We start from the raw sequence: 27,725 nt of genomic DNA, 5'->3' as shown, positions 1-27,725 counted from the left end.
TAGTAATATATGTTATAATGCACACAAGTTATTACCATAGGGATGGTGGGATACCAAGATTTATATACATTTATTTGAGTTATATAATAATATTTAAAAAAAAAAACTAAATTATTTCCTATGTAATGGCAATGTGTAATATGAATGAGTATGTTAGCAAAGGTTTTTTTCTTTTTATTACTTAAATATTTTATTTTAAATGGTCCAAGTTTGAAATTTTTACTTTTTCTACTGTATAATAAGCAACAGAAATATATAGTAGGTGAATATATCATAATATAAATGAAGCAAATTATAACCCGTTACAAGTTGTTAACAAAATTAAAAGAAATGTACGATAATTATTTTTGCAAAAAAAGGAGTAAATGTATCCCTCTTTTTAAGAATGAAAATACAATGGTAACCCCGCCTGCGCTATCGGTATACGATGTTAAATCCCTAGGATTACTAACAATATCTTTCCTCCATGCTCTCGTGGCACTTCCATATTTAATTTATGACAACTGAAACTTATATTTTAGTTCGCGGAATAAAAAAACTGCTGTTTGCGAAACGTAAAACAATGCTTCCGCATTCTAAATTTAAATAGATTTATTTTCAATAATGATACACATATATACGAAACGCCTTGTCATTCCTTGGTTTGTGTATGTGTGTGAGTGTATCGGTATGTATTTGTATGTGTAGATCAACATCTATACTAATAAAATAAAACGGGAGCTTTTGTTGTTTTGTAATCTGGAACTGCCAGTCAGATTTGAAAAAATCTTTTCGTATTTTTTGAGGAATTTCGAGTTTTTGAGGAATGTTATTAAATAGCGCAATATGAGCACGGACGATCGTAAGGCATAATTAGCGACTGAATAAAATAGAACCAACACAGTAACGAAAAATCATAAGGACATCAAAAACGGGCCATGAAAGAGATGGAAAAAAAACATAAAATTGACAACCTTATGAGTTTGTGCTGTCGGTTAAAATAGGGTAAAAATGAATGGGTAAACCCAAACTCTGTAACGGCAACCTAGTGGCAAGGCACTCGACAAAACAAAAATTCTCCCCGACTACCCCGCTCCAGTCCGCGTATTGCCCCGTCTTTGATCAGACGTCTGTGTGCCCTAGTCTTGTGTTTTTCCGTGTATCATTGTGTATTTACTGTTTGTGTATTGTGTATTCTGTTACCACGAGTGTCGACTACGATTTACTGCGTAAGGTGAGTTCGTAGCATTCGAATTCCAAATTTGAATTTTCGAATTCGAAATTGGAATTTCCAAATAAATTTATTGCCATGTCTGTGACTTGTTTCCCCGTATTTTTTTTTTATTTATTAATAAGACATAAAATACTATGACGCTTCATGTGTTGTTTAAGTATTATTAAGTTGTAGTAATTCGAGGAACTTAAGCTTTTCTAAGTTAATACCATTGCTTTTATCTACGTCTTTCTTATAATGTTTTTACATCTACAGAGTGCTGCGTCTAAGGCTTCGCTAAGTTTGGGAAACCTTTTCGATTCTTATAATATTTTCAATGGGGAAAAATGGGAAGTACTCGGCATGCTTGTAGGTGCTTCTTATTTATGTTTTGTACAGGTATACGTGCACCTGTATTGGATGGTATAGTTGAAATAAGCCGATTTTGATGGTTCTTTTTACTATCGATAGGTTTTGCACCAGAGTTATAATATTAAATTTGTTACAATTCAGCTTGTTTTTATGTGGATTGACAATTTAAGATTGTGTTTCACAAAAAACCTTCCATTGTTATTTTGATTTTGTAACGAAATTACTGAACTGATTTTGATGTAATTTCTATGGAACCGTTCTGTAAGTATATCCTTTCAAATAACAAAAAAAAATTAAAAATTTCCAAATCGGTTTATAACTAACGGAGGAAACGGTAACAAACATAAAAATATACAACCGTATTGAGAACATCTTTTTTTGAAGTCGGTTAAAAAGAAAGACTCATTCTTTATATCTAATATTCAATTACAAATTATACTGAATTACAAACTGGTCCGATGAACGTTGTTTGCGTCCCTTACCGCCATCTACCGGGTGCATTTTTTTCTTATCGCAATAAGAATTATCCCATCTCTCAATTTGGAATGAACAGTACACATTTATAAAATGAAATTTATAATTAAAATCGGCTGTTTTCGGAGATTAGCGTGAACGGACATTGCGACATAGGATTTTTTTTATATATTATAATTATAAAAAAAAAAACCTACCTTGTGTCCTTTACTATATCATACAGTACTAATGTACTTAATTTTATGACGAATGGTTAAGCTGTGTTAAGGTGCTAAGATGTAACAGACACACTTTCACATTTATAACATTAGAATAATCAATTTCACCAAATCTGTGAAAGCCGATAACGTGAAGTGTTAATTTATGATATTAAATAATAATAAAAAAAAAAACAAATATCAATTAATTACTAATATGAGACGAATAGGGGATGGAATTGTTAGTGGTAGGAATGCTAATCTCCTTATAATAGCAATATCTCAGGCCGACCTCCACATAGTCTCCTCAGACATTATTATGGTGAAATCGTCATGACGTGTCAACTGATTTGACCCTCATTTTCATCCCCATCATATTTTTGAATGGATTTTATTGGAATGGTAACCCCGCCCGCGCTATCGATATACGCGAGTACCAGTGAGGGATGATAGGTGACAATAAAAGCAGGCCAGTTGGCACATCGTCGTTTTTTGTCATTTTTGACCCATTTTCCTGTAATGATGAATTCACTGTAGTTTCGCTGGTAGAAAATTTTATTCAAAACATTATTTCAATTTCACACTGTATGTATATATAAATAGTTCGCAAGTCAAATTATAAATAAAAATCTGATTTGGGCAAATTTTAATCCAATTACTTGCAATCCCAAAAATTGGCGCGCATTGTTTTAATTAAAAAAATAAGTGTCAAAATTTAAAATGACAATCGAATCCTTAATCTATGTTCGAAATTAAGAATAAGAATAATTTTATTCAAATAAATTAATGACTTGTACATGTTTAAGAAAAAAAAATTAAAGTCATTATTAGTTATTAGAAAAATGTTCGCAATCTATTGACGATTTCTAATTGTCCTAACGTTAAACATATATGTTATTATTATTAAGAGATGACTCTAAATGAATTTAAAATCATATATTGTTTTTACATATAAAAACTGTTACTTTTTTTTATGTATTTTCCTTTAGTTTTTTTTTTTTGCGTATATTTCTATATCTATGGTTGTTTGTGTGCTGTAAGTAATGCAAATAAATTATATATCTATTTATCTATTGCTTATAAATTTTGTTTTTTACTAACCAATTTTGTACATTCAAATACAAATTATTGTATATTAAATCTTTTAATGTATGCAGTATGAATTATGTACAATAAATATACAATACAATTATTGTTTATGAAAAAAAAAAAGAAAATGAAAAATTATAAGTGTTTTTGAATAGTCATTTTTAATAACTGTCGCCCAGTCGTACTGTTGGTAATGCAATTCCTACTAGTAAGAACGAGCAAGAAACTCAGTTGTTGCTTTTTCAAAGGTTTTTTCATACCACGAAGGTGTCAAACAAGCATACAACCCGTCTGCTGGTAAACGGTCACTGTAGCCTATGGACGCCTGCAACACTAGGGGTGTCACGTGCGCATTGCAGACCCTGAAGGAACCTTAATATACCCTCTTTGAACCCGATACCGCCTGTGAGCTCGGAATTGTCGACTATTCTCATAGCCCGTTTTTGAACCGAGTCAAGAGTTCAAGTGTTCTAGTCCACAGTTGGTTTTACAATTATAATTTTGTATCAGTGCAAACTATCGAAACAGCATAAAAGTTATTTAAATTATGAGTTAAATCAACTCCATTATTGTAACAAAACTATTGTAATTAAACTCGGTTCAACTTGTTTCCCTGTCTAGACGCGGCAGGTGCTTCGGAACGAGCGTATTTCTCTCGTCTGCGAAGTGTTCGTAGTGGTTTAAAAAAAAAACAATATATTACAAACCGTTTTAAACGAGCACGGTGTAAGTTCTTAAAAAAAAGTTAGAAAATTAATTAAAAAATAAAATGGCAGAGACAAAGAACAAATTGTTTGGCAGTATGATCCATGACTTTAGCCTGTTCTTTTGGGGAACGAAAGTATTAAAAAAAATAACTTGTTCTGAAGATGGCGGGTACCAAACTGAGGAATGGTCTCTTATATACTGTGATATCTGGAAGAGATTGCTTAGCGACAAAACCGCCTTTTGTATCATTTCTCATTAATATTTACTGTAATTTTTTTTTTACTTGGTGTAATAAAGTGTTAAATAAATAAATAAATATCAAGGGTACTAAAGAATGACGAGTCCTTAGAGGCCTGTAGAGAAAACCAATTGATAACCTAATGGAAAACAGTTTAAAAGATAGCGATTTAAAAGAGCTTGTAAACGAATCTATTTTAATAAAGATGATTTTGAATTCGATTACAGACCACTCTAAACGGTTATTGTGAAAGTTTTTTTTTTTTTTAAATACTTTGTATTTTTTTCTTTCTAGACAATTATTTAAATTAAATTGTGATCTACGAAAAAAACTACATCGAAACCGTTGCGAAACTAGTTTTTTTTTTTGGGTGAAAATGGTATGGTAACCTCGCCTGCGCTAACGGAATACGCTGGCGGAGCACCAGTGAAGGGTGATAGATGAGAATGAAAACAGGCCAGTTAGCCCATCATGATGAATTCATCAGGAATTAACCATGATAGTTTCCAGGGAGAACGGCGAGGAGGTCGACCTGGTTGGGTATATTGCTAGCAATAGGATGCTGCGAAACCAGTTACCGATTGAAATAAACACTAAATATTAAGTGGAGTGAAACTCAATGCAACAGTAAAAGCCGCATTCAAATCGGTTAAGCCATTTCTGAGATTATAAATAGACAAAAATTCTAAAAATCATTGTTTTTCGTGTTCTTTTGCGTTTATAAAGCCCCCTTTATAATAGTTTTTCTTACATACCTTCCATGTACAGACAGCGACCGGTTACGACTTTATTATATATATATTGATTACATTACATATCTATATGTTTTTAATTTAAGCCACTTGTTAATTACATTACTGTCTCCCCCACTCGCCTGCATATAATGTATGACATCGATAATTTATGGTGATTGCATGGGCGCATCACTATTTGAACGGGTTATCTCTGTCGCGCAGGGAAAATACATCTCGATACTGTAATGTGCAGGGTAGTGGTGGGACAAGCAGGGCTTACTCTCACTGTTCGGTGTTGAACATAAGCCTTTCCCATAAGGGGAGTTTTGCCAGTAGTTGCCACGCTTGGCAGGCGGGTTGGCCACTGCAATTAGGTTTTTGTGATGTTTTAAGACGGACGCTGCTGCCCATCCCTCGGTCTCCCTCAGTCGTCTCTTACGACAGCCACGGGAAAGGAAGCGGTTCTACGCCGGGACCAAACGGCCAAATATATATATATATATATATATATATATATATATATATATATATATATATATATATATCAGACTTGAACGATACGGGCGTGAGTTGTAACTTTAAAAAATTCTAAAACCGCGCGCAATTCATTTTGACGCGCGAAGCTGATATAACATGACAGTGAGATTCTAAACCAGCCAATAAGAAATCATTTTAGCGGTTAGGTGGTGCAGTAGTCTCGTGCGTGCCGGCAACATGGCTTGGCTCCAAAACACGAAAATATATTTAATCTGAAAGAAAAAAAGTCTTGGGTCTGAAAGTGTTATACATATAAGGATGAAATATTAAGCATATAAAATATAATTTAAAATGTCGATACTAGTAAAAGTGTTACCGTGTGGTCCCGGCATAGAATAGGCCACCCCTACCTTTCCCGTGGGTGTTGTAACAAGCGACTGAGGGGCGGCGACGGATGAACAGCAGCGTCTCTCTTAAAACATCTCTAAAGCCTAACTGCGGTTGCGAATCTGCCTGCCAAGGATGGCAACTACTGGCTAAACCCCCCAAGGGGAGGCTTATGTTCAGCAGTGGACAGTTAAAAGCTGATATGTTTAATATTAGCTGAATGTTGGACTGTTACTTTATCTACCAGAGGGAGACTTTGTACAAGAGTCGATTGCTTGGGTACCTCTGTCCCATTCGTGTTTCAACCGTGAAGCAGTTGTGTTTGCATGGCTGTGTTTCGGTTTGAAGGGTGGGATATGGCGTGAATTTACTGGGTACAGAGGAGTAACACCCGAGTCCTCAGGAATGGCAACGCATGGGGGGGGGGGGGTTATCATGGGCGAAACAGTATACTCTGTTATGTCCATGGTACTGCTCATGTCTATAGGCGACGGTTACCACTTTCCATCAGGTGGGCCGTCAGCTTGTTTGCCATTCTAAGTTGCATAAAAAATTGAATTTTTACACGAATAGTCTTGTTCATTTTTTTATTTAATTTTTTGTAATAAAACTATCGACAATTTCTATCGACTATACCCCCGCACTATCTCTGTACAATTAGCCGCTATCTATGTGCAGCCTTTGTTTGCGAAACAGTGATGAGTGCACCCTAATTTGCTTGTTTGTTCACAAGTGCCATTCGACTTTGATACTAATATCTTAAGCGGTAAAGTCTTTGTTAAGCAGTCTAGTTGCTCGTGCAAAGATAATTAAACTGTCACTGTGTTTTAAGTCATAACTCCTTGTGAATAAATTTCTATTTGCAACGATAATTGGAATTACCTAAGTTTAGTACAGTTGGTGTTAAGATTAGGGATATCCATTGAAACTTTTGAATCTTTTCGAATTAAAAGTATTGTTTTATCTATGGTTTGATGACATTTGATAATGTCACGTCGTGTTAGATCATAAACGTCTAGAGCAGTGTTTGCTAACCTTTTCCGTGCCACGCCCCACTTGAACATTTCTAAAATTTTTACGCCCCCATACATAATTTTTCCCGATAAAGTTTACTTGACGACTCTAATCGCCCAGTTGATATTTTGGTAACGTCAAACGAAATTATACGTAATAAATATTTACAGATTTTTTTTTATTTACTTATTTTTTGTTAAATTTGGCACCGATATCTACTCGTAGCATTGCATGGCCCGGAGGAAGAGGGTTACAATCGCTTCATTCCTTTTTCTTCCATTCATTCAAGTCCATTTTTTAATTGTCGCCCCCTCCCACTTAACTATCAAATTGCCCCCTTGTTGGGCGTGGGCCCCGCGTTGGGAAACACCGGTCTAGATGGAGTATTTCTTAGAGGTTAGTGTGGCATTCATATCATCGTCATCATTCCAGCCATTATCCGTCCACTGCTGGACATAAGCCTCCCCCATAGACCGCCATAAAGAACGGTCCTGAGCCACCTGCATCCACTGACTGCCTGCAATGCATTTGAGATCGTCACTATCTAATGAGGGATCGTCGCAAACTGAGTTACCTTGTACGAAGTGCCACTAAAGAACTTTTCTTCTCCATCGGTTGTCGGTTCTTCGAACTATGTGACCAGTCCATTGCCACTTCAGCTTGCTTATCCTTCGTGCTATGTCGGTTACTTTGGTTCTTTTGCAGATATCCTCGTTTCGGATTCTGTCACGCAATGAGACTCCGAGGACAGTCCTCTCCATAGGGGGGAAAGGGATTGTTAGTAATGGAGACTGAGAATCCCATTGCTAGCATAATACCCAACCAGGTCGACCTCCTCGGGGTGCCCTCTGGAAAGTATCATGGTTAATTCCTGATGAATTCATCATGATGGGCTAACTGGCCTGTTTTCATTCTCATCTATCACCCTTCACTGGTGCTCCGACAGCGTATCCCGTTAGCGCAGGCGGGGTTACCATACCATTTTCACCCATTAAAAAAAAGCCCTCTCCATAGACAGCTGAATAATTTGGAGCTTTTGCATACGGGATTCATTTGCCTTTTACCACCATCTACCGGGTTAACTTCTTATCGAAATAAAAACTATCCTATCTCTCAAATTGCAGAAAACAATACGCATTTACAAAATTTCATTAAATTTAATTCAGCGGTTTCTTTTTTTATATTATAAAAGATTTGAAATAACGTGTACTGAACCCAAACAGCTATACATAACTCACACTTGCCCAATCTTTAAAGCTCAAATTATCATTACATTTTATTATGATGATCTCCAATAAAAATACCTCAATTATATTTAATAATAAAAATATTTATATATATAAAAAAAAAACGCTTTGGTGGGCACAAGCGCTTCAAATAATATGACAACGTAATTGAATGTAGGTTTTAATCCAATCACACAGTACCCTAAAGTCGTTCATTTGACGTTTATCACAAAATATGGCGGAATCAAAGATGGCGTGGGCGCGGTCCCCGGCACAGATTAAGTAATAAAAGTAATATTTCTTGATAATCAACGCGGTTGGCGGCATCAGGACCGTGTAATATTGTTAGGTATTACTTCTATATGCTCTAGATTGGGGAAAAAATAAATGGCTCTACAAGTCGGATGTCCTTGCCTCTGTTATATTTTGGCGGGAAATATTACTGTAATTTTCGTAAACTTTTTCGTTCCTTTGTTTAAAGTCTAATAAAGTCAATTTATTGTAATACGTAAATTTTATACTTTATGGTTACCAAATTTTTTTTATGCAACTTAGAATGGCAAACGAGCTGACGGCCCACCCAATGGAATGTAGTAACCGTCACTTATAGACGTGAGCAGTACCATGGACATAACAGAGTATACTGTTTCGCCCATGAGGGGTCATGCGTTACCATTCCTTAAGACTCAGGTGTTATGTCTCTGTACCCTCTAAATTCACTGCCATATCCCACCCTTCAAACCCGTAACACAGCCATGCAAACACAACCGCTTTACGGTAGAAACACGAATGGGACAGAGGTGCCCAAACAAATAACTTTCATTTACCCGCGCGAAGATGTCTCATTACAGAACCCTAAAAGAGCGCAGTATATAATAAACTAGGCTTCATTAATGTAAACTCCACAGGGGGGTAAGCAATTATCATAGAATGTCATTTATAGCTTTAGTGGCGCCCCGACTGTATCGAGAAATCTAAGCAATAAAAAAAATCTCGTCAGATTGCTTATGGTGCGCGCGAATTACAACAAATTGATGTCTATGGTATAATGTAATAACATAAATAACTTGATATGTAAATATGGGCGTACGATTGGCGACCAAGATTCCGTTTTGTATTGTGAATAACAAATACAGTTTCTTTTGCGAGGAAATTTCTTGAACGTGGGACGGATAGCAGCGTCCATCTTAAAACATTTCTAAAGCCTCACTGCGGTTGTAAACCCGCCTGCCAGGCGTGGCAATAGCTGGTAAACCCCCAAGGGGAGGTTTATATTCAGTTGATGATGATGATGATGAAAGCTTCTTCACAGAACTGGTAAAAAAAATTATGTTTTCAGGATTCATGTATAATGGATGATAATGGAATGGTAACCCCGCCTGCGCTATCGGTATACGTTGGCGGGGCACCAGTGAGTGATGATAGGTGAGGATGAAAGCAGGCCAGTTGGCAATTTGTGATGAATTCAATAAGAATTAATCACGATGGTTTCCCGGGGGAATTGAATAGAACGCCCCCATTAATAACAATTCCTCTCCCTTCTATACATATATCTATCTATCTATCCTATTTAAAAGCTGCTCTCTTGTCGGTGGAGCTCTTGCCACTCACTACGATTGTCAGCGAGTCTCTTCACCTCTTGATACGACACGACACCAACTGCTTCCTTGATCTGCCTGATGTAACTATGTCTCGGTCTCCCTCTCCCCCTCCTTCCTTCTATCTTACCTTCTATTATAATATTCATAAGTTTGTGTCAAGTCTCCCAACATACATATAGATAATCGTGTAAAAATCATGTTTAATAGGTAATCTGTAGAAAGTGGACGCGCGGGAATTTTTAATCTATGCTATAATTTGGGAGCTGTTTTACTGTAATATTAAATTAAAATATACAAGAATTACAGACTACCTAGTTATAGAAAGCGAATGGTTAGTTATACATAGATCGAGCCTAGTACTCGATCTATGTAGGCACTACATTATTTAAATAATCCAAACCATAGATTAAGGCATGCAGCATGCAAAAACTTCAAGTTAGTCAGCGGGCTATGGAGAGGGCTATGCTCGGAGTCTCTTTACTTGATAGAATCCGAAACGAGGATATCCGCAAAAGAACCAAAGTAACCGATATAGTCCGAAGGATAAATAAGCTGAAGTTTCAATGGGCTGGTCATATAGTCTCGAAGAACTGACAACCGATCGGAAAAAAGGTTTTTCGGTTGAAACGCAGTGTAAGACGACCCCCCACTAGATGGAGTGACGACCTCAAATGCATTGCAGGGAGTCGGTAGATGCAGGTGGCTCAGGACCGTTCCTTATGGCTGTCTATGGGGAAGACTATGTCCAGCAGTGGCCTAATAATGGCTGAAATGATGATGTTAATAGATTGAGGATAGAAGAAGAAGGAAGTACCTGACGATTTACAGTTGTAATCGTATCATAGAGTGATAGTTTTTTTTTATTTAAATAGAAGGCAAAGGCGATTTCTCGACAGCCACAAAACAAACTGACGGCATACAAATAGCTTATACTCAAAATCTTGTACGAGTGTGTGACAAAAAATTTGTCTGAGAGAATGTCGTTCGGTGATAATGCGGCTGTCACGTCGCTAGTATTGGCTTTAGAGGTAGTGGTGTGAACGCTGTATCGATAAAATGTATTTATTTATTTTACACACACACTAAATTTAACTTCTGTTTAGCACTACCACTGCCCACTCACTACCTCCTATGCCAGTGTGTTAGGTTGACTGGAAGAGATCTCTTTTAGAGACAAGTTCGCCTTTGCTAACATTGTTATTAACTTATTGTTGTTACTGTATGTTTTGGTGCAATAAAGTATATATAAAGTCGATTGCTTGAGCACCTCTGTCCCGTTCGTGTTTCTACCGTGAAGCAGTTGTGTTTGCATGGCTGCGTTTCGGTTTGAAGGGTGGGATATAGTAATGAGAGGAATAACACCTGAGTCCTCAGGAATGGAAACGCAATGGGGGGTATCATGGGCGAAACAGTACACTCTGTTATGTCCATGGTACTGCTCATGTCTATAGGCGACGGTTACCACTTTCCATCAGGTGGGCCGTCAGCTTATTTGCCATTCTAAGTTCATTAGATAACATAATTACATAATTGATAATATGACAAGACTAGTGGTCTCAAAGTAGAATAAAAATTAAGGTTACACAATTGTGTAGCCTTACTTCAGGTTGCAGCTGAAAATCAGTGCTTTGCTTTTAAGCAAAACTATCACTGAGCTGTAGCCTTTTTGGGTCACTGCGACACACTTGGTGAAAACATATCTCCAATATTCATTTTTTGTTTTATATGTTGTTTTATATTTGAAAAAATGTAAATAATCAGATTGTATAATTTTATTTATTAATTTACGCGTGTCATAAATGGCTCAAATTAAGTGTTTATCTATCTATCTATCTATCTATAATTATATAATTTTTTTTTTTAATTACATTAAAAGAGAAAACATAATTTACTGTAAAAAAGTCATTGTTATCAATAAATTACTGACATAGGGGCGCACAAAAATTAAACTGTACTTTTTTGCCAGCGCTCATATGTACATAAAATATTACCTATTCTCTTTATTTAGTTACTAGTTATTCGACCCGGTTTCACGCGTGTAGATATAATTTTCTAAAATAATATGTAGCCTATATTACTCGCTGATAATGTAGCTTTCTATAGGTGAAAGAATTTTTAAAATCAGTTGATTAGTTTTTAAGTTTATCCGTTACAAACAGACAATCAAATCTTTTCTCCTTACAGTTATAATATAGCTATAATTCTTATATAATAGATAGATACTCTTTATTGTTTCCTTCATAAGATTACAATAGTAAATTATTAGGTACTTAACATATTGAAATAAAAAATTATATTGTTTATCGATATGTCGACAGTCGCGGCCCGTCACTAGTGACGGTAAATATTGACGTATCGATCTGGAGTCCACTCGGCACTGTCAATAGTACATCACTCCGGCCCCGGGTTCGAGTGCGGCTAATAATGGTTAAATATTCAACTGTTAGAGGTGTTTAGCTTTATTTATTAGACGGGGCATTGGTGTAATCATTAGTGGGACTGATTTTTTTATATATTTTTTTTCTTTTATTTATTTATTTATTTATTTATTATTTATTTAACACTTTATTGCACCAACATAACAGGATTTGTTGAACAATTTTCAATGCGTATAGTATAACAAAAGGCGGTCTTATTGTTAAGCAATCTCTTCCAGACAACCTTTGGGTAGAAGATGTGGGAAGATCGCGTTCGAGAGTTGTCTCCGAAAGATAGATAGATAGATACTCTTTATTGTTTCCTACAAAAGATTACAATAGTAAACTTATTATAAATATAAATAATTACAAGAAATAATCACAATGAGAAAACAACGGGCGAGCTTATCGCTAAGAGCGATCTCTTGCAGGCAACCTTTGGATAGAGAGGAGTAATTATAAACAATTTGGTAGGAGGCACGATGAAAAGTTCTTCGTTTTCCACTAAGAAAACCCCCAATAGAGAAGTAAACTTGAAGTCTGCAGCTAAACATAAGCTATGTTTAACTACAAACATTTAACAGCTGATATGAAGACGATGGTAACGATGTGTAACTATATCCTTGATTGATATTTTTTATCTTGATTCGAATCTTTCAATAAATGTTCCATACTAGACATAGTACATATAAAAAAAGGTATCCAAAGATGTATTATCAGAAAACCAATGTATAATTCTCTTCCCATATCTATCCGTGAGAGTCAATCCCTAAACATTTCTAAGAGTAGACTTAAAGAGCATCTTCTATCTCTGTGAACATATATTTATTTATCTATATATGTAGGTGTGTATGTGTGTGTATTTATATGCACAGATGTAGGTATATGTATATGTGTATTTGTACCATAAAATTTAATGTAATTAATTTAATTGTGTCTGTTTAAAAATTGTACACCGCTGTATCCGCTGACATTGATGCTCCTTTCCACTTTGGGTGTTGCTGGAGGAGAACTCTATCAGAGTTAAGCTCGCCTTTGTACATTTGTTTACCTCTGTCATATTTTTATAACTAATGTGTACAATAAAGTATTAAAATAAATAAATAAAAATATTTCCGACCTAGACATCTCACAATCCCCGTCGCATCGAGGACAGTCCGCCCCGTCCCTCCAATTTCATTACTATTCCTCACAATAGCCGCTCGTCACGATGTATCGAATCCAATATAAATCGAGTCAAAGGTCACTTGATCCACACTCCCGCGTCCCAATCACAATCCGTACTCGATATTATTGTATTCGTATCTATGTATCCAATACCTACCAAGTATTATATTGTCTATGCCTGCGATATTACATTTCCGTGACTCATAGACAGAGAATGTAAGATCTATGCTGTTTTCGCTTTGAAATTATTTAAAATTAACCTTTATCCTGCGACTTCGTGTAATCGGAATATGTTTACTGACTCTCTGTATTAAAGCATATTATAAAATAAATTATTATTTACAAGACAAAAATCCATGGACTTGTGAAGTGTAATATTATTGTATATATTTTCTCTTGTTATTCTATTTTTTTTTATACAACTTAGAATGGCAAACAAGCTGACGGCCCACCTGATGGACAGTGGTAACTGTCGCCTATAGACATGAGCAGTACCGTGGACATAACAGAGTATACTGTTTCGCCCATGATACCCCCATGCGTTACCATGCCATACCTGAGAACTCAAGTGTTATTCCTTTGTACCCAGTAAATTCACGCCATATCCCACTCTTCAAACCGAAACACAGCCATGCAAACACAACTGCTTCACGATAGAAACTCGAATGGGACAGAGGTACCCAAGCAATCGACTTTTATACAAAGTGTCCCTTTGGTTTTTTTAATGACTATTAATTAATTTAAATCAATATTATTATATATAGTAAATTATAATAATTATAAAACGACATATCATAAAAATCTGTAACAAATGTATGTAAATAAAGATGTTTTGATTGATTGACTAGGATAAAATATGGCCTATGGCCTTCTCCAAATAAAATACACAATTTTTTGACGATTCGTTGAGTTGTTCAGGCGTCAAAATGTAAGAAACAAAGTTACTTCACATTTATAATATTCGTAAGGATTGAAAAATATTACAGTTGACTTTGACAAGTGACTAGCTGTTATCTTGATGTCCGTTTACTTTTTGGCGGGAATCCAATTTTTAAGTGGTTTCCCAAAGCAGCAGTTTCTAGATACACCTGTATTTTTTTTTTTTTTTTTTTTTGTAGCCACCTTATGCGTTTATTATATTTTTTAGCTTTTCAATTCTCCTAGTTTAAATATAATTTATTTACTTGTATATTGGTTTTATTTCCTAATTAAATTGGATTTAAGCTGACATTTTTTTTGCGAAGCAAAAGAACGGCATAATGCATAGAAAATCTTGCCGTTTTCAAATTTAAATACTCTCAAATTTAATTAACTTTTTCTTAATCGGAACGTTTGTGACGTTTGAAGTAACTTTTTTGTGGAGCAAAATCTATTTGCTGTCGTAACTTTTTATGTAGGAACTACAATATTTATTTCATTTAGACATTGTTTTTGTTAGATCAATGCACCGCCATTTACTGTCTCTGTTTAACGTAATAATTGACTGAAAAAGAATCCCATCAGGCGTTAAGGTTGCCCTGTAGACATATTGTAATATGTGCACAGGTATGTATGTAACATAGGTATAAATAAATAAATAAATTTCATGTAAAAAATATGAGAGAGAGAAAGAATGCAAATCGAATTTCAACCATAGGCTCTATGGAATTTAATTTAAGCCTAAAAATTGACATGTGATGTATAAGTAACTAAAATGATCTGTGTGTCTTATATCCACGATGCTGTTCATATCTATAGGCGACGGTTACCACTTTCAATCAGGTGAGCCGTTAGCTTGTTTACCATTCTGTTGCATAAAAACTTTAGTAACGGCATTTACATAAATCCGTCGCATCAGTGTTAAAAACAAACATGAAGTGAATCGATTCACAAACTGGAACATTAAACACAAGGCCGTTGATTTAATAACATAAATGTGTACAAATTAAACATAGCATACAATTTCGCACATCCGGTATTTATATTTAGATGAGTTTGCTCCTTTGTAATTGTGCTTTTATTAAAAAAAATATGTAATTGTCAATGGTATTTTAGTAACATTAATAACCGGGTCACTTAGAACAAAAAAGTTTGCATAAAATCTATGTAACCATGTCATTGAATTTAAAAATTTTACACTACAAAGTAACCTAGGTCTTTCCTGATAATAAATATCGATAGTTTTTATTTTAAAGTTTGCAAATTTGTTTGTTTGTTTGTTACATAGGTTACAACCATAAGAATAAAAACATATATATATATTCTTTATGCAACTCAGAATGGGAAACAAGCTGACGGCCCACCTGATGGAAAGTAGTAACCGTCGCCTGTAGACATGAGCAGTACCATGGACATAATAGAGTATACTGTTTCGCCCATGATAACCCCCATGCGTTGCCATTCCTGAGGACTCAGGTGTTATTCCTCTGTACCCTGTAAATTCACGCCATATCCCACCCTTCAAACCGAAACACAGCCATGCAAACAACCGCTTCACGGCAGTAATATGTGCATATTACCTATTGTCCTAAACTTTCTCTTTTATAACTAAAATGTACTAAGTTTGCTCAAAATCTGTCCAGTAGTTCCCGCTACATGTGCCCTGTCTATATACAAACAGACAAAACTTATCTACACTTCTATAGTTAAACAGGAAGACTAATATGAACACAAGTGGCCGGTATTTAGATAGTTTTAAAATGTCCAATCGATGACTTTATCAGTTCAAGTCATATACATATATATGTAAATATTATCAGTACGTCCGTGTGTAAACGTGTTTATACAAATAGACTAATCAAAAACTATAAACTAACGATTTCACACTGCTCTGTTTATGTGATATTTCATAACATATTTATTTCCACTTTTTTGCACTGTTTATAAAAAATAATAAGTACAGTAAATAATATTGATAATTATCTGACTCGTAGCCATCATCTTCATCATCATATCAGCCTTTAACTGTCCACTGCTGGACATAAGCCTCCCCCTTGGGAGGTGTTACCAGTAGTTGCCACGCTTGGCAGGTGGATTGGCAACCGCAGTCAGGCTTTAGAGATATTTTAAGAGGGACGCTCTACCCATCCCTCGCCGTCATTTAGTCGTCTTTTACGACAGCCACGGGAAAGAAGGGGTGGCCTATTCTATGCCGGAATCACACGACCAATACTCGAAGTAACAATCTTATATATAAAATTCTCGTGTCACGGTGTTTGTTACTAAACTCCTCCGAAACGGCTTTACCGATTTTCATAAAATTTTGTGTGCATATTCGGTAGGTCTGAGAATCGGCCAACATCAATTTTTTATACACATCACTAATAAGGGTGACCCACCCATAAATTTTTTTTTTTTTGACAAAATTTTTTATTTTTATTTGAATATGATTTAGCATTGAAAAATACATACAACTTTAAATTTTCATCGTTTTACGATTAACCCCTGTATTTTAATCGTAATTTTTATATTTCGCAATAAGTGGTAAAACAACGTTTACGGAGTCAGCTAGTAGTATAATAATAATGATTGATTCTATAGAAATTTTATCAAAATCGGTTCAGTAGTTTAATTTTTAGACCAAACCCAACCATCTGGATCATGGCGGTCTTCCACCTTGCGTTTTTCAAGGTAATTTCTTCCACGCACAACTACTCTTTGAAATCAACTCCCAGCAGCAGTAATTCCGAACCGATACGACAACATAACCTACAAGAAAAGAGCATATTCCTTTTTAAAAGGCCGGCAGCACACCTGCAATGCCGCTGGTGTTGCGGGTGATCATGGGCGGCGGTAGTCACTTACCATCAGGTGAGCCGCATGCTTGTTTGTCCCCTGTGTTGTAAAAGAAATAACTTGTTTTGTCACAATTGAAGTCGTTTTTTTTTCACAATCTTTAATTATTCCTCATGAATTCTTCATAATTGAATTATTTGATATACTGTCATTCCTTTCTTATGTTTCCACAGCGTATACCAACAGCGCAGATGGGGTTACCATTTTATTTTCATGTATTAAAAAAATACATTAAAAATATTTTGAATTTAGAACGCATAATTAAAATAAGTATGAATTGTAAACATATATAAATCGGTTCAAAATTAACAATGTACCACAGCGTTGCATACAAAATTGGACGAATCGAAAATCTGCGTTTGTAGTCGCTTAAAGTGTTGCCACTTTCCCAGTTCGATTGTATTTCAAAAACATCGATATCTGTATTTATCGACACATGTCCCATCACTCGAGCAAATATTAGTATGTCGCCTTCCCTGTCAATAAATCAATATGGTGACCGCTTGATTACTTTCCGTTTGATTTTTTAGGGATCGATATGAAAGTACAGAGTAATTAATAAGTCCAAAACCAAACTGAGCTTTTACTGTGGCTGTGGTTATATATATATATATATATATATATATATGTATATATATATATATATATATATATATATATATATATATATATATATATATATATATATATATATATATATATATATATATATATATATATATATATATATATATATATATATATATATATATATATATATATATATATATAATTTAATGGAAATATTTCTAGGTACTATCATTAATGTTTTTGTTATGCAACTTAAAATGACAAACAAGCTTGCGGCCCACCGGATGGAAAGTGGTAACCGTTACCTATAGACATGAGTAGTACCGTGGACATAACAGAGTATACTGTTTCGCCCATGATACCCCCATGCGTTGCCATTCCTGAGGACTCAGGTGTTATTCCTCTGTACCCTGTAAATTCACTGTCATATCCCACCCTTCAAATCGAAACACAGCCACGCAAACACAACTGCTTCACGGTAGAAACACGAATGGGACAGAGGTGTCCAAGCAATCGACTTTTATACAAAGTCTCCCTCTGGTGCTAAATATGCACTATATTTAGCACCAGAGGGAGAGTTAGTTAGGTTTCAGAGAAATTTTCTCTCAAAAAGCTCAAGCTGTGGACTTGTGTTTTCCCTACAGACTACAGTATGGGCTTAAAAAAAGGCTATATTAAGGTATCTTCAGGGTCGTCAACGCGCACGTGACACGCCCAGTGTTGCAGGCGTCCATAGGCTACAGTGACCGTTTACTATCAGACGGGCTGTATACATGTTTAACACCTTAATGGTATAGTCCTCTCCATCCAAAGGTTGTCTAAAGAGATCGCTCTTAGCGATAAGGTCGCCCATTGTTGTCTCACTGTGATCATTTTTTGTAATTGTTTGTATCTATAATAAGTTTACTATTGTAATCTTATGGAGGAAACAATAGAGAGTATCTATCTATCTGTCTATCTATAATACAAAATGGTTTATAAGTAATTACATTATTAGGAAACTGGAATGGCGACCGGTTTACACGTATATGCATATTGGAAGTCTGCAGTCGAGTGTGTTATGCTTACCGGAGGTGAGAAAATCGACTAACGTCGGTTCTCAAGCGTGGTTATCATTTATTTGTTAATGAAATTAGCGTATCTTGTTTGGTGTTTGGACTCATTATGTATTTGTATAAAGTGATGTTTCAACTAACTGGCGAGTAGATAGATAGATAGATTCTAAGTTGCATGAAAAAATGAATATTTTTATTTCCTTTTATTATTTATTATATTTATAAATTTTATTCCTTTATTTCAGACCGTTCAGGCCGTTAAGCACATTTATATTAGCCATTTTATAGATTTTTTTTATTTTTTTTTTTTTCAATTATATTTATTGTGATTAATCAATGAAAATATAGACAGATAGATAGATACTCTCTATTGTTTCCTCCATAAGATTACAATAGTAAACTTATTATAGATACAAACAATTACAAGAAATGATCGCAGTGAGACAACAATGGGCGACCTTGTCGCTGAGAGCGATCTCTTGCAGCCAACTTTTGGATGGATATTTTTTTTTTTGCTAGGTAATACTAGAGGTAGGTTTTTTAATTTTTTAATGGGTGATAACGGCATGGTAACCATGTCTGCGCTAACGGTATACACCGGCGGGGCACCAGTTATCCTGGTGAGGATGAAAGCAGGACAGTTAGCCCATCGTGACGAATTCAACTAGAATTGACCACGATGGTTTCCAGGGAGAACCACGTGGAGGTCGGGCTAACTGATGATGTTGATGTCTATTTTTTATTTCAGCCGTTAACTGTCCACTGCTGGACATAGGCTTCCCCATAAGGAAGGTTTTATTTGTAGTTGCCACGCTTGGCGGGCAGGTTGACAACCGAAGGCAGACTTTGGTGATGTCTTAAAAGAAATGAAACTGCACATCCCTAGATCATTGGAATCCCTTAGTCGCCTCCACCTCAAAAAAGTAAACGAGAAGAGAACATTGATTAAAATAATAAAGAATAGAAGAGGCAAAATGCTGGGCCACCTTATACGACATGACGATTTTTTTAAGAGCATAGTAGAAGGAAAGATAGAGGGCAAAAGAGGAAGAGGAAGACCGAGGATTAACTACATGGGACAGATAAAGGAAATACTAGGTGTCATGTCGTATAGGGAGCTCAAGGATATGGCCTGGGAAGATGCATGAATTAGTTGCACCGACAAGAGGAAACTCTTAAATGAAAATGAATGAGTCGCCTCTTACGACACCTACGGGAAAGGAAGGGGTGGTCCATTCTATGCCGGGACCACACGGATATAATATATGATTATGTATTATTCAATAGTGGCAAAACCGGTTATTTCGATTTAAAAACTAAAGCGAAATCTCCTTTTTTAAAGTCGGTTCAAACGAAAGAGAGACATAAAATTTTACTTAACTGCGCACTAAAAGTTGATAACTAGTTGACTGGCATACGATGCTTGTATTATGTAGAGACAAAGCGTGAACAACGTTAAAGAGATGCGTGGGCGAATATGGACAAACATGTCTTTTTTAAGGGGAAGTGTTTATTTTATTTCTTTTAATAGGTAATAATTTCGTGTGGTCCCAGCATAGAATGGACCACCCCTTCCTTTCCGGTGGGTGTCGTAACAGGCGACTAAAGGAACTGAATGGTCGAGGGTCAACATCTCTCTTAATATATCACCAAAGTCTAACAACGGTTGCCAATCCGCCTGCCAAGCATGTTTTTTTGCTACTTTTGTGGTCCAGTCCTGGAACAGAATGGGCCACCTTCCTTTCCCGTGGGTGTCGTAAGAGACGACTAAGGGAGGCCGAGAGATGGCAGCAGCGTCCCTCTTAAAACATCTCCAAAGCCTAACTGCGGTTGCCAATTTTGACATGTTTGTGGTATAAAAAAAAGTAAAAAAAAAGTATTTGAAGACAAATATTTTGCTTATTAGCGAAACTATATATATATTTTATACAACTTAGAATGGCAAACAAGCTGACGGCCCACATGATGGGAACTGGTAACTGTCGCCTATAGACATGGGCAGTACCGTGGACATAACAGAGTATACTGTTTCGCCCATGATACCCCCCATGCGTTGCCTTTCCTGAGGACTCAGGTGTTATTCCTCTGTACCCAGTAAATTCACGCCATATCCCACCCTTCAAACCGAAACACAGCCATGCAAACACAATTTTATTTTAATTTTAAAATAAAATAATCATGTTATTATAATCTATTTTTCTTGTCATATGATGTAACATGAATAATTTATATATTTTTTTTTTCTTAAAAAGAAAGTGTATCTGATATTATTGAAGTGAAAAGTTGTGTAAATTTCAGTGTATGTGTAAATAAATAAATATAATATATATTTTACTATATATATATATATATATATATATATATATATATATATATATATATATATATATATATATATATATATATATAAATAGCACAGCCGCTTAACGGTCGTGAGTGCGCGTGCGCACAGCATTTTGTTTATAGCTTCATATCACTGCGTCTGGGCACAGTAAAGTGGAACTGGTAAAACGATGCGCGCGCGCACACACTATGCGCCTACCGATAATGACGCTAATGTACTTTTGTATGTATGTGTAGCAAACGGCCCACCTGATGGTAAGTGGTTACCGTAGCCTATGAACGCCTGCAATACCAGAGGTATTACGCGCGCGTTGCCGACCCTTAAGAAACCTTTTTACCCCAATTTGAAGAGCCCCATGCTGTAGTCCCTTGGGAAAACCTCGGCAGGGAGCTCATTCCATAACCCGAGTGTTCGTGGGAGGAAACATCTCTGAAACCGCGCTGTACGCGACCATTTAGGCTGTAGGGTATGGGTCATCGTCTTTCTACCTTTATTCTATTTATTATTTGAAAATTCATTACATCAAATATAAATAACTAATTATTGCTAAAGAAAATTTTTAAATTACATTCATATTATGTATGTATGTAATTTTTTTTTATATCGTATTGTTTAAATGACATTTCTAAATCCCTTCACATAATAAAAAAAAAAAATATTATTGTTTGATTTGACATTCGAATCGATTATCCGGATTTTCGGTTATACGGATTATCTCTGGTTTTATTTGTTTCGGATAATCGACATTCTACTATATATAAATAAAAACGTGCAGTTACCTCACCTTAACCCTTCTTTGCAGGGGGAAGGGATTGTTAGCAATGGAGTTTGACAGCCCCATTGCTAGCAATATGCCCTATCAGGTCAACCTCCGCGTGGTTCCCCCTGGAAACCATCGTGAACAATTCTCGTTGAATTCGTCACGATGGGCTAACTGATCTGTTTCATCCTCACCTATCATCTGTCACTGGTGCCCGCCGGTGTATACCGATAGCGCGTGTGGAGTTACTATTTCATTATCACCTATAAAAAAAAAAAAAACAAAAACCTTTGCATAATGTTAGAAATTTCCATCATAACATTGAATGCCCAAAAATTATATAAAAGAACAAGTTCACTTTAAGTTGATCGTGTCTGGATACATTTTTAATGTCCATTGCAGAAAAAAAAAACATAGCTGTCAAATTTATTTTTTTAACCATTTTTCCTTTAATTTTGAATATGAATTATATCACCTTGATTTATTTCACCAATAAAAAAAAAACACGCAAAAAAAAACGCAAAAAATGGTTAACAATCTTGTGTGCGCGCGCGCATCAGTTTTGTTTATGGCTTCATATCGTCGACTGTAATAAAATGCTGCGCGTGCGCTCGTCTGGGCCCCACAGATTTTATACTTACTAATATTATAAATGTAAGTATGTTTGTTTGTTGCCTCTTGACATCATTGGCCATAACAGAATATCAGCGTTTTGCTCTTTTAAGGGCAAAGCAATAAACTGAGTTGTGACCATTTTGTGTTACTATGGCACACGCATGAAGGAAGGGAAATGTGTTTTATATATTTTTCTTTCTTTTTTCTTTTATCTCTTTTACTGTGTATGTTTGTATTAGTATTTGTGTGCTGTAAGTAATGCAAATAAATTATCTATCTATCTATCTAATGTAAAATACATTTTGAAATGGTATGAATTTACAGGGTACAGAGGAATAACACCCGAGTCCTCAGGAATGACAACGCATGGGTGGTATCATGGGCGAAACAGTATATTCTGTTATGTCCATGGTACTGCTCATGTCTATAGGCGACGGTTACCACTTTCCATCAGGTGGGCCGTCAGCTTGTTTGCCATTCTGAGTTGTATAAAAAAAAAAATGAAAAAGAAAGTTCTTGCAGCTTAGTTTGTAATTGTATACTAGTGCAGCCCTGGTTTTCCTGTGTATATTCAATTACAAATAATCTTTATTTCAAATAGACTTATTTACAAGCGCTTTTAAATCGTCTTATATTTTTTCTAATCTACTGCCGGGTTCGGAAGGTCGTTATCTGTTGAGAAGAGCCCGCAAGAAACTCAACTGTTTGTCTTTTAAATGACTGTTAAATAAATAAATAAATATCCGATTCACCGAGCCGTCTTTTTCATGTAAACACTTCCTGCAGCGCTAATTACCAGAACAATTGTTACCACAAATAAATCAATCTTTGACACGATCATTCCATATTTGACATGCAAAAATCGACTCTGATCACTTGTAAATAGCAGTTAAAATGTCACTGGCATAATACAATACATATATTTTAGTGGTATTCAAGTTTTGTTGTGAAAAAGTAAACATATTTCACTCGTCGAGCGGTTTTTAAAACGCGGGAAACGTGAGCGCTAATGACGCCCTAATGAGTAGGGAGGGGACGCGACGAATATATCACATTACGGTATTTAAAACATGGTATTTTGGGTGTACCACGTGACGGTCGTTCTTTATGGTTCTTTACGTTAACTTGTTGTACATATTAAGGATTATCTACACCAATATTAAAAAGAGAAAAAAAAATTTGTGTATATGTATAAAAATATACACAAAAATATACTCAAAACTCAAAAACTACTTTGCCGATTTCAAAAATTCTTTCACCATTAGAAAGCTACATTCACCCTGAGTAACATAGGCTATATTTATTGTTAGAAAAGATTAGGGATCCTCACTAAAACTTCAGTAACGTAACTCAAGGTGTAAAAAAATGCTATAAAATATCTTTGGTCGCGTGCGCTGCGGAAACTATCGGTGATAGAACAAAAGTATGTTCTACAATATTGAAGAAAACATCAATAACTACAAAAAACTCCGCAGTACTATATATCCAACTATTATCGTTATGTCACAATAACCACTTTTTAAAATGTTGTAAAAATGTCCACCCGTGCGAAGCCGGGACGGACGGACGCGACGAACAATAATAACAATAGTTCCAATAGTACTGTCCACGATAGATGTAATACCGAAACGATACATGCCGAATTGTCAGGAAGTTTCTGCAAATTGGACTAGACGCTCCTGGTACATCTACAGGTTAACATAATATTACAAACAGATTACCAGACAAATTACATTTATACAAAAAACATAGCACACAGTTATGCACTTGGCTTAGGCCCGTGTACACCTGTAAAACCGGTTTTAAGCCGAGATATCGTAAATTTAAAATAAAAATAATAATAATAAAAAAATTATTTGCTTTAAATAGGGTAGGTATCGGTGGTCTTACATTACATAATGTCTCGTGCCTATTTAGCCATTACAGAATAGCATGCAAATGTCACATTTTGATAGGAACTGATTAATTTAATTTATGCATCGACAACTATATTAGATATTTATCTATTCTTTCTTGAAAAATTCGTCAACAGAGTAAAAGCTTTTGCTAAGTAACCATTTACGTAACACAATTTTAAATTTATTTAATGGAAGTTCCTTTATATCCGCAGGTATATTGTAATTTATCACATTACGGTATTTAAAACATGGTATTTTGGGTGTACCACGTGACGGTCGTTCTTTATGGTTGTTTACATTAACTTGTTTTACATATTAAGAATTATCTACACTAATATTAAAAAGAGAAAAAAAAAATTGTGTGTATGTATAAATATACACAAAAATATACTCAAAACTCAAAAACTACTTTGCCGATTTCAAAAATGTTTCGCGTAATTGTGTGTATGTGTGTGTGTATGTATGCATGTGTGTGCGTGCGTGCGTAATTGTGTGTATGTGCGTGTGTGTGTTGTAATATTCATCAATACGAGGTCCGTTCTCAGCATGTCGCTGTAGTTTCAAATTGCAAATAAAAAAAAAAAGAATAAAAATTTAAAAAAAGAACAAACTACTTGCCTTCCCCAGTCATCCCATCACTACGTAATGAGTGAAACAGAAGGAAGCCCCGTTTCCGCGTCCAAGTGTTTACTTTGGCACCGCTTTGATTTAATACGGGGGAACATTTAGATGTCTCCCACTCACGTCGGGTTTATTTTACGGAGCGATGGTGGAAATATGGCGATTTGAGATTTATGAGGATCTATAATGGATTCTGCGTGACGTGGTATTTTTTTTATACAACTTAGAATGGCCAACAAGCTGACGGTTCACCTGATGGAATGTGGTAATCGTCGCCTATAGACATGAGCAGTATCATGGACGTAACAGAGTATACTGTTTTGCCCATGATACCACCCATGCGTTGCCATTCCTGAGGACTCAGGTGTTATTCCTCTGTACCCAGTAAATTCACGCCATATCCCACTCTTCAAACCGAAACACAGCCATGCAAACACAACTGCTTCACGGTTGAAACACGAATGGGACAGAGGTACCCAAGCAATCGACTTTTGTACAAAGTCTCCCTCTGGTGAGGATGAAACGGTAGGTCAGGTAGCTCAACGTGACGAATACACCTGAAATTCAGCACGACGGTTTACAGCGAGACCGCGTGGAGGTCGACCTGACAATTTTATCCTTATTGTTGTGGGTGATTTTTTAAATATAATTAAATGTATCTCTCTTATCTTGTTACAGGTAAAATATTTTTCTGCCGGTGAGATTTCTAACATACGTTAACAGGACAAATGACTGTTAAGGGAGGTACTGGCTGAAGATCAGCGCTGTGCAGCTGTACACATTCCACTGGGACTAGATTATACGATTCAGGGATTTTTTAACTATTTATTTATTTAACTCTTTAATGCACTATAAATAAAAATATACAATGACAAGTGAATAATTCAAGTGAATTACAGTAACATAAATACAGATTGAAACATACACATAAAGGTACAAAAGGCGGTGTTATCGCTAGGGCGATCTCTTACAGACAACCTTTGGTTAAAGGAGAACATATGGAAGTGGGCAGGTGGCGCAAGAGGGAATTAATAATTTTTTCGTGCATAAAATACAAAAACATGTAATGCACAAAAATATCAAATACATATAATTTATTAAACCACTTACTAAAACTATATATATATATATATATATATATATATATATATATATATATATATATATATATATATATATACATACATACAAAATACATACACATATAAATACATACATAGCACACACAAGGAAATATGACAAATCTAGTCCAAAAATTACAATGGAATGGAAAAGAGTAACTACAGTGAAAGAAAATGTGATTTGACTTGTCCTTTAAACGAAGCCAAAGATTGAGCACTCCGTACATACATACAAATCTGTCACGCCTGTCTCGTATTAGGGTAGGCAGAAACAATGGTACGCCAAATGCTTCGATTCAAACAAACCTCTCTCGCTTCTTCCACATTCATCAATCTTTTCATACACGCTCGCCGGTTACGGGTACTTTTAATTTGGCCCTTCATCAGCACGTCGCCTATTTGGTCGACGTACGTCCGTCTAGGGCGGCCCCTACCGACATCTCCATTCATTTTTGCTCGATAAATCACTTTCGTATGATCACTCCGTATCTAATTATTCTATATATATCCCAATTAGACATCGTCATGAGACACATGTCCTAGCGGTCCTATATAATGTCCTTAATGATCCCAATTCTCCTTCCTACCTTCGTTCCCGGTTCCAATTATTACCTCCTCCTTCCAGACCTAGACGTCTTTGTCTGAACCAGTCCAGGGTACTGAAGCTTCCCAACTGTAAAACCCATTTTATGGGTAACTCATTTGCATATCGTGCTGTACAGCTGTGGAATAAACTTCCCGTGAACATTCAGAATAGCCCGTCTAGCAGTTCCTTCAAAAAAAGATTAAAATCATTTTATCTTTCCAATTTAATTTAAATATAAAAATGATTAGAAGACTGTCATCATTGTGTTCTCTTGTATCTGATATTTATATGTTGTATTTAACGTGTGTATGTATGTGTGTATATGTATGTGTATATGTATATATATGTGTATGTGTATGTATGTATATATGTGAATGTATGTGTGTATATATATAATTATTTATAATTTATGTAAATATTTATTTAAATTTCTGTCTTGCACTACTACTGCCCACTCACTACTTCCTATGCCACTGCGTTAGGTTGACTGGAAGAAATCTCTTTTAGAGATAAGTTCCCCTTTGCTAACATTGTTATTAACTTATTGTTGTTACTGTATGTTTTTGTGCAATAAAGAATATATATATACTTATAATAAATCTGTAGAGAGGTCAATTCTGTACATGAAATATATTTCCAAAATAACTATCAGGCGGTGATTAGTGATGGATACTGATGCAAAAAATGCAATCAGTAAAATTTTTGTCTGCCCGTCTGTTTGTTCGTTATAGAAACAAAAACTACTCGACGGATTTTAACGAAACCTGGTACAATTATTCTTCATACTCCTGGGCAGGTTTTAGTATACTTTTCATCACGCTACGATCAATAGTAGCAGAGCAGTGAAGGGAAATATTGGGAAAACGGGAGAAGTTACTGCATTTTTAAGCTTCCGTCGCGTGTGCAGCCTTAATGGCCACTTTTTAAAATGTAAAAATGTCCACCCGTGCGACGCTAGTTATTAATATAGACGTCAGATAATGTATTCATGTTTACAAAGCTGACGAAGCTGGTTATGTTCGCGTGGGACCAACTAATGTGAGCGCCTGTCAAAGCAGACACTTGTCTGTGTATAGACATGTTAGACG

At 35.6% G+C, this 27,725-nt stretch overlaps 1 protein-coding gene across 2 annotated transcripts in view; it reads left to right on the top strand.

The window, feature by feature from the left end:
• Nucleotides 1-1,062: 1,062 nt before the first annotated feature.
• The window catches only part of LOC113522317 (protein slit), a 164,062-nt gene continuing 137,399 nt past the window's right edge, over nucleotides 1,063-27,725 (top strand). For both annotated transcript variants that reach the window (XM_052901236.1, XM_052901235.1), the window contains exon 1: nucleotides 1,063-1,213. The gene's annotated coding sequence lies outside the window, so the exon portion shown is untranslated. The remainder of the gene's footprint in view (nucleotides 1,214-27,725) is intronic.

Source organism: Galleria mellonella, unplaced genomic scaffold, assembly GCF_026898425.1.
Source record: "Galleria mellonella isolate WM207_F2 unplaced genomic scaffold, CSIRO_AGI_GalMel_v1 utg778, whole genome shotgun sequence".
Lineage (NCBI taxonomy): Eukaryota > Metazoa > Arthropoda > Insecta > Lepidoptera > Pyralidae > Galleria > Galleria mellonella.
Note: the sequence above shows the minus strand (reverse complement) of the source record. Positions and strands in the feature narration are given on the sequence as shown.